Raw genomic sequence first — 7,187 nt, 5'->3', positions numbered from 1 at the left:
AATTCTTCCGAAATAAATATATCACTTCGCTTCAGATCATTTTTCGATAATAAGCATGATTCTACACATTAAAGTTCCATTTGGCTTTAGTTTATTTTATCTCGTACCTTTTTTTTCTTCATTAATTTTAAAAATAAATTTGATTATTCCAACTATTGTTTGGCAATTTACATCTAATAATTCTAATTCTTCTGAATTATTTTTTTTTAAGTTGAAACGATATATGACAGCTTCATCATGATCGGAAATGAAGTGAAAGGTGTTGAAGGAAGAAAACAAAACTGCATTTTCAGATTTTTTGGGGCAGTTGTTGCAATAGTGCGTTTCCTTTTGAACTTGATAGCTCGTTAATAGTTATTCCGCAAGGAACAATAATTGACGATGGGAGTCACGGTAGAAGTTGAGTATTGGTAGGTATTTGTTTTACTTTTCTTGTAATTTCATTTTACATTCCGAATACCATTCTTCAATATTTTATGTGAGCTATTTTTATCCGTCTCAAAGTAGTAAGAAATATATCTACTAAGTACAAAATTTTAAAAGAATTCAAATAAGATAATTTGTTAGATTTGTAATTTGCGAATAGCAATCGATATATTAAATAATCATCAACGTAATATAATTTTGATGACTTCTTATGATCTTGGGTGTTTTAATTTTTTCATCCAGTGGTATGTGAGGTTACGAACCTCGCTTCAAGGAATTGGAGCGACAGGTTCTTCAAGCCGTACCCGATGCTACTGTCAGAGGAGCAGTTGGAAGGAAATGTAAGTTCATTTAATTTTTCTAATTTAAATTTTTTTGCTAAATAAATTTCTCATGCAACGTGGTAAAAATTTTTGTTACTAGTAGAACTTTATTTTAATAAAAGAATTGTTTTGTTTTTTATGTTTAAGAATAATTTATTATCTCATGATTTCACAGAAATTGTCCAAAATTATTATATGATAATTTTGTGAAATCCCACACATTCAGCATGAGTTATAATGTATAAGGCAGAGAACATATGTGATTACTAAACAACTGACCCATTACTAAAGAATCTGGAAATTGAGAAATATGTTAATTTCTTTTTTAAAAAATGTTTTAATTTTTGAGCTTACTTATGTATTAATATAAATCACACTCTTATTTGCATATTAGTTACATGCCAGCTATTAATTGCTAAAGATGTTATGTTAGTCTTTTGTCTATGCTTAGCAGTGGCTTGTATCTAAACCAAAAGTCAATGGCATATTGCTAGCACATAAGTACCTTTTTACTTTTCATTAAATGTAAGTATTTGAAACAATAAAATCATTTTGAAAAGGTTAACAAAAAAATGAAATTCAAATTCTATCCAGGAAACTCTGCTGTCTGATAAATGAATACCATACATTCCAATATAATCAATTAGTATGGATGATTAATATTACTGTGTGGATAAAATGGCTTATAAATGAATGAGTAAATCTTGATTTTAACTTTGTTTACTGTTTAATAGATACAGTTTTTATAATGATTCAAAAAAACAAATAATTTTAGGATGAAGGTATTTTCTTTAATGAATTGGTCTATTTTATAAATTCATGAGTACAATGAAACATCATAGGTATAGAAGATTTATTTAAATCTTAAAAGAAGTTAAGTTCAGTAACTTTGTAAAATAATGCAGTTGAACAAAAATTTATTTAAAAAAATATCCTTTCTGCAATGTTAATGAAAAGTTTTAAAAATATGTGTGTGTTTATAAAAAGATTTTGTTATGTAATGTGAACAACTTTTTAAAGAGATGCATCTCTAGATATGAAATGTGAAGTATATTTTTTTAAGTAATTAAACATGAATACTTGAAAGATACCTTCTAATGGTCTTTAAAGTGTATTCAAACTATGATCATTTGAGAGAAATGCAGCATGCCTGTTAATGAAAAGAAAAGATAGCAAAAAACTGTAATAAACATGAGCATATGCTTTACATGCATGAAAAGAAAATTCTCATTTGAAAAATGAAGCCAAAGAAGAATCGGATCAGATTTACTGTACGGTCACCCTTGGCATGATTTTTTATACATTCCACTAAGATTCTGAATGATATGAAATTTTTACTTAATGGCAGTTTTCTGGATTTTTGAAAGATCATCATCAAAGATAAAAAAAGAATAGATTTTTTTAAAGAAAAAGAAAAACTTGCCTTTTCCTTAATATAGAAAAGTCAATATCAGTTTATTTTTTTTAAAGCTATCAATATCCATATTATTGGTATGATCTATGTAGTAATTTTCTCTATTATATTATTTGTTTTCATTTGGTAGAATTTAGATTTGAGTATCCAAATATTATGGCCTTAGTTGATAGAGATCATTAGAAAATTAGTATTCTATCGGGCTTGTGCAGTATCATTTGGTTGATATGAAGCATGTATTATAAAATTTCTACTTGTTAACTTGTTATTAAATTTTCTTTAAATTAGTTATTTTTAATTGAAACTAAACTTAAAGAGTAGGTTTAAATAGATTGGAAAATTTTAGTCTGTGTGCTTTTAAAATCATAACTGTTATTGGAAGGACAGTTGCTATAATACGAGAATGGAATTACACAAAAGAAATATTTAAAGTTTGTTAATTTCTCATAAGATAAGAAAAGGTGTTGACTACGCTGCTCATTGTAGTGTTAAGTATTGAAATTATATCATTATGTCTCAAAGAAATGTAGAACTATATAGTTGAATATGCATGACTTGAAGTCATCTAGGAGTATACATGAGTGTATATTAATCTATTATATATACTTTAAAAGTAAATTGAAGGAGATAAATATATTTTTACTAAGTTGAATAAAATAAATTTGGATGCATTCATTTTAATTCTATTAATTTCTAAATTACAAAATGTGTATATGTTTTAGAGCCTTTTATTGTATTGATTTTCTGTTTTAGCTTCTTTTGAAGTTGTGATCGATGATGTTGAAGTATTTTCAAAATTGAAGGTGGGGAAGTTTCCCAACATTCAAGAGGTAAGTCTGATTAAAAAGTTCTGATATTATTCACGTCATGTATGGGTTTCTTAGAATTCCATATTTAAATAAATATAAATAAATGCAAGATGTTCAAAAAGTATTTGTTTTTGTATTCTTGATTGTAATCTTGATACAAATTCATTATAAAAATCATATTTTAATGTGAGTTTTTTTTAAAATCTTTTTCATTTATATGAGTAAACTAGCCACCTGTGGAGACCAGTTTGTTCACTTTTAATATTGACTTTCCTAGTTGTTAAAGCTATCAATATGGAATTATTTAGAAATTATTTACCTTGGCATTTCAATAAGGCTGAAAAATATGAATTAATGGGGCCAGTCTCCTATAAATAACTGTGTCTATAAATTAAATAATATATATATTATGAAATAAAACTGATAGTAAAGTATTACTTTAGTGTTAATGTCCAAACAAAAGCACAGGATTCAATAGTTTCATGGGATAATAAAATTAGTTTGAATTTCATCATAACGTTACAGATTGTGTAAAATATTTGGGGGGGGAGAATGTGGTAATGAAATTGATATTATTAAATAGGTTTTTGAAATTTTTAGTTAATATAAAAAATTTTAGAAAATATAATTAAGACTGCAAAATAGTTAAAGTACCTAAAACTTGGTTGATTTTTTTTTTTTTTTTAACTTAGAAAGTTGTCCTGGATTTTCCTCTTGCCTAAAAGTGCATGTGTAGCAAATTTCATCAAAATTCAACAAAAATTATAAATGTATATAAAAAATTAGTTATTCATGTTTACATCTTTTTGATTACTCTGAAACAGATGAAGTTAAAACTTAATAATTATTTTTTTGCAGGTTGTTGAGATTGTAAAGGCTGCTAATAATGGTGAAGAAATCACAACTGTGACTGGAACAGAGGGCATGTGCATCATTTCATAATGTACATATTGTAAATGAGATCTAATCTGCATTCAGTCTGATAGCAGATAAATGACAATTCATCTGTAAGGGTCTCCTGGATGAATATTGATGATAACTCTGTTGTCTGGTTGGATGCTTCCTGGATTCTCATTTACAATCCTGCTTTTTACAAAACTTATTTATTTATTCATTATGTGATGATTTTAGCTGAATAAAGATTATATTATTTCTTGGGAAAATGCATGTTTTTGTGTAAATGTTTTTCTCTTAAATTTTAAATATATGCATCTCAAAAGTATGTTTGACTGATATTATTTGTCTCTTTATTTTTGATACTAGACAATCCAGCATTTCTTTGGTACATTGGAAAATGGTATGTTAAATTGTCTTGGAAGTGAAATAATATCAAACTTGTTCTCATAGTAAAATGACTGACATGAAGTTTTGGGATTTGTTTGATTATCTTGGAATGATGAATAATTATTATAAATTTTGCAGTAAATTCTAATCACTTTTTTTTTTTTTTATCCAAGTGACTGTATTGTTACAGTTTAAACAAGTGCATTGATTGAATTCTGGCTTTCAATATATTTTTGAAAGGATTTTTTTTTCCCCTTAGGATATTCATTGTTAGTTTGTCTAAATAGTATTGTTACAATTGATAGGGATTCATGGATTATGGAACTTAAATTAAGATGATATGTATAAACATTTAAATACAAATATTTAATTTAATAAAGCAAAAACAATCCAATACTAAGTTTCAAAAAGTTATAAAAATTTCAAATTGTGAATAGTCTTTTAATGTACAAAAAAAATGTAATCTATTGTACTTTAATCATTATGTTAATATTTCTTTTATCATAGAAAACTCTGAAAGGAACTTATAAAATTTAGTATAGCATACAATGAATTTTTGGAAATTTATGGTGATTATTCTGAAAATAAAAATATATTATTTAAAAGGGATAATGCTCTATTAAACTGACTTTCATGATCATTCTAGGCCATGCTAGTGAACCAAAAAAGACTACATGTTATTCCTTTTTTTTTTTTTTTTTGCATATTTATTTAGGTTAATCATTCAGGAATATTATGCCAACAGATTGGAGAAATAATAAATGTCACTAACAGGATGAGTCATCTGATTAGGAAGTTACGCCGTAGATCGTAGACCAAAGAGTTAATATAATAAGAAGAAAGAGATTGTTTTTTGGGGAATGTTCTGGGTTTTTGGGTCATGTTCTTTTTAAAACTGTTAAAATTTTTATTGTTTTTTATTTATGATTACAAAGCAAAAATATTGCAATCGTCAAAAAATATGAAATTTTGACGGATCTTCCCGTTTCAAAACAATTTTAATCTGAAAAATACTTTTTTTTTTCTTTCGAATTTTGTGTCTGTTAATATGATAATTCAGAAACAATTCGATCTAGAAATATAAAACTTAGAACGAGTTTTTACACCAAATTTAAACGTTTCTGTCAAATGTTGGAGGAAATTCATTCACGTGAAGTCTGGCTACCCTAGTACAAATGAACACAATAGCTATATACCTTAAAAAGCTAAACGAATGAAATTTGGTTCTTAGATTTCGCGTCTAAAGCATCAATTCATGTCAATTTTTGAATGGAATCCGACAAAGAATAGACCATCTATTAATCTGGAATTTAACATGTATGTAAACACAGTAATTCAATAAAGCAACAAATTAAATGAAATTCCCTGTTCAGCAGATAAAATGTAGATTTTTATTACATTTTGAATCAACTCAGTCAAAAGTTCCGTCATCGGACCGTCTGTACTTACGCATTTAAATGCGGTAACTCAAATGCTCAACGGCGTGGATAAATACAATTTTATTATTTGATGTGTAGATTTTTCTGAAATTTTGAATGAAATTCTTAAGAATTGGCACATGCATGTTCAAAAGCGCAGTAACTCAGACAGATGAAATTTTCACAGTAATTGTTGTGCAGTGTGACTTGTTACAGTAATTGTAAATCAATGTGAAAATGTTATTTTCATCTATTGAATAACGTTTAAAGTGCATACTCGGCATTTTTTTTTTTCCCCCTGCATATCAAACACGGCACACTCTTATCCAGGACTCTAAAAATAAAAATAAAAGAACTCGTAGATTTCGCAAACTAAAATCACGATTTTTTTTTTTTTTTTTCTGTATAAAGGAGATATGACTTTTTTTTTCTTTTTTTGTTGTATGACAATTCTAAAATGCTAAAATCACTACATCTCCTAAGAGGTGAATTAAACACTGGCTGCTTTAAAGCTTTTAATACTAGGTTTACCATAAGTTAGCATATATTTATTTCTACCAAAGGGATCAAAATGACCTTTTTCGGTATTTAATTAGAAAAAATATAAATTGACCTATCTATTATGAAATTAAAGCAGAAAAAAAAACTTTTATACTTTCAATATATTTGTAGAAGTGTGGTGTGATGAAAAGGCAGTTCCTCTATATTTATTTATTAAAAAAAGTGTTTATTTTCTAATCTAGGTCAAGAAGACCATCTATTCTTCTACCAAAACATTAACTCACACGTTTTCTTACTAACAACCTATAATAGCTTCTATCTGATTGACTGTCGGCTTCGTCTTGCTTCTTATATACACACATTTTACTAACGCATACTTATTTCTATATTTATACCTATATCTATGTGCGTCTCTATCACGCCGTTACATATTTAAATATAAATGTATGTATTCTCAACAATGTTTTTTCGAGTGATCAAAATGACTCCTTCGGTAAAAGTAAGTATACTATATACATTCCTCCGAAACTAAAAGAAGAGAAAGATAATACTTCCGATTGTATGTAAGCAAAAATTAATTAAAATATTCTCATAAAATACGGTAGTAACTTTCTTGGAGAAAATTATCGAAACGTTTCCAAAGAGGGATCAAAATGACCCCTTGGTAAACCTAGTGTTAATAAACTTTAAAAAAATTAAAGAAAAGATTGTAAACTTATGTTTTATTATTTGCTAATGCTATAAACTAATGTTTATTATTTGCTATTATGTTTTATTACTTAATTAAGTTTTCCAAATAATGTTCTTGTTTAACTCATTTTAAGCAAAATAATAAATTAATGAAAGTGATATAAGAAAAGATCCATCTGAGTCTTTGTTGAATCATGAAGCTCAAATATTCAAAGCAGAAAGGAAAAATTTAAAAATAGGTTTTCCACCCTCACATCCTAAGCTGCAGAGTTTTCGAAAATCGGAATTCGTCAAAGGATTGCTATCGAATAGTTTGATGAGA

General features: G+C 27.0%; 1 long non-coding RNA gene across 1 annotated transcript; it reads left to right on the top strand.

Annotated features, from left to right (window-relative positions):
- The first annotated feature begins 258 nt into the window (after nucleotides 1–258).
- Nucleotides 259–4,135, top strand: LOC129961579 (uncharacterized). Its single transcript, XR_008783799.1, has 4 exons — nucleotides 259–410; nucleotides 670–767; nucleotides 2,917–2,993; nucleotides 3,831–4,135. It is a non-coding gene; the product is annotated as an uncharacterized LOC129961579 (long non-coding RNA).
- Nucleotides 4,136–7,187: the final 3,052 nt, after the last annotated feature.

Source organism: Argiope bruennichi, chromosome 2 (genome assembly GCF_947563725.1).
Source record: "Argiope bruennichi chromosome 2, qqArgBrue1.1, whole genome shotgun sequence".
Taxonomy (NCBI): Eukaryota; Metazoa; Arthropoda; class Arachnida; order Araneae; family Araneidae; genus Argiope; species Argiope bruennichi.
The sequence above is the reverse complement of the archived record's forward strand: the minus strand, read 5'-3'. Positions and strand labels throughout refer to the sequence as shown.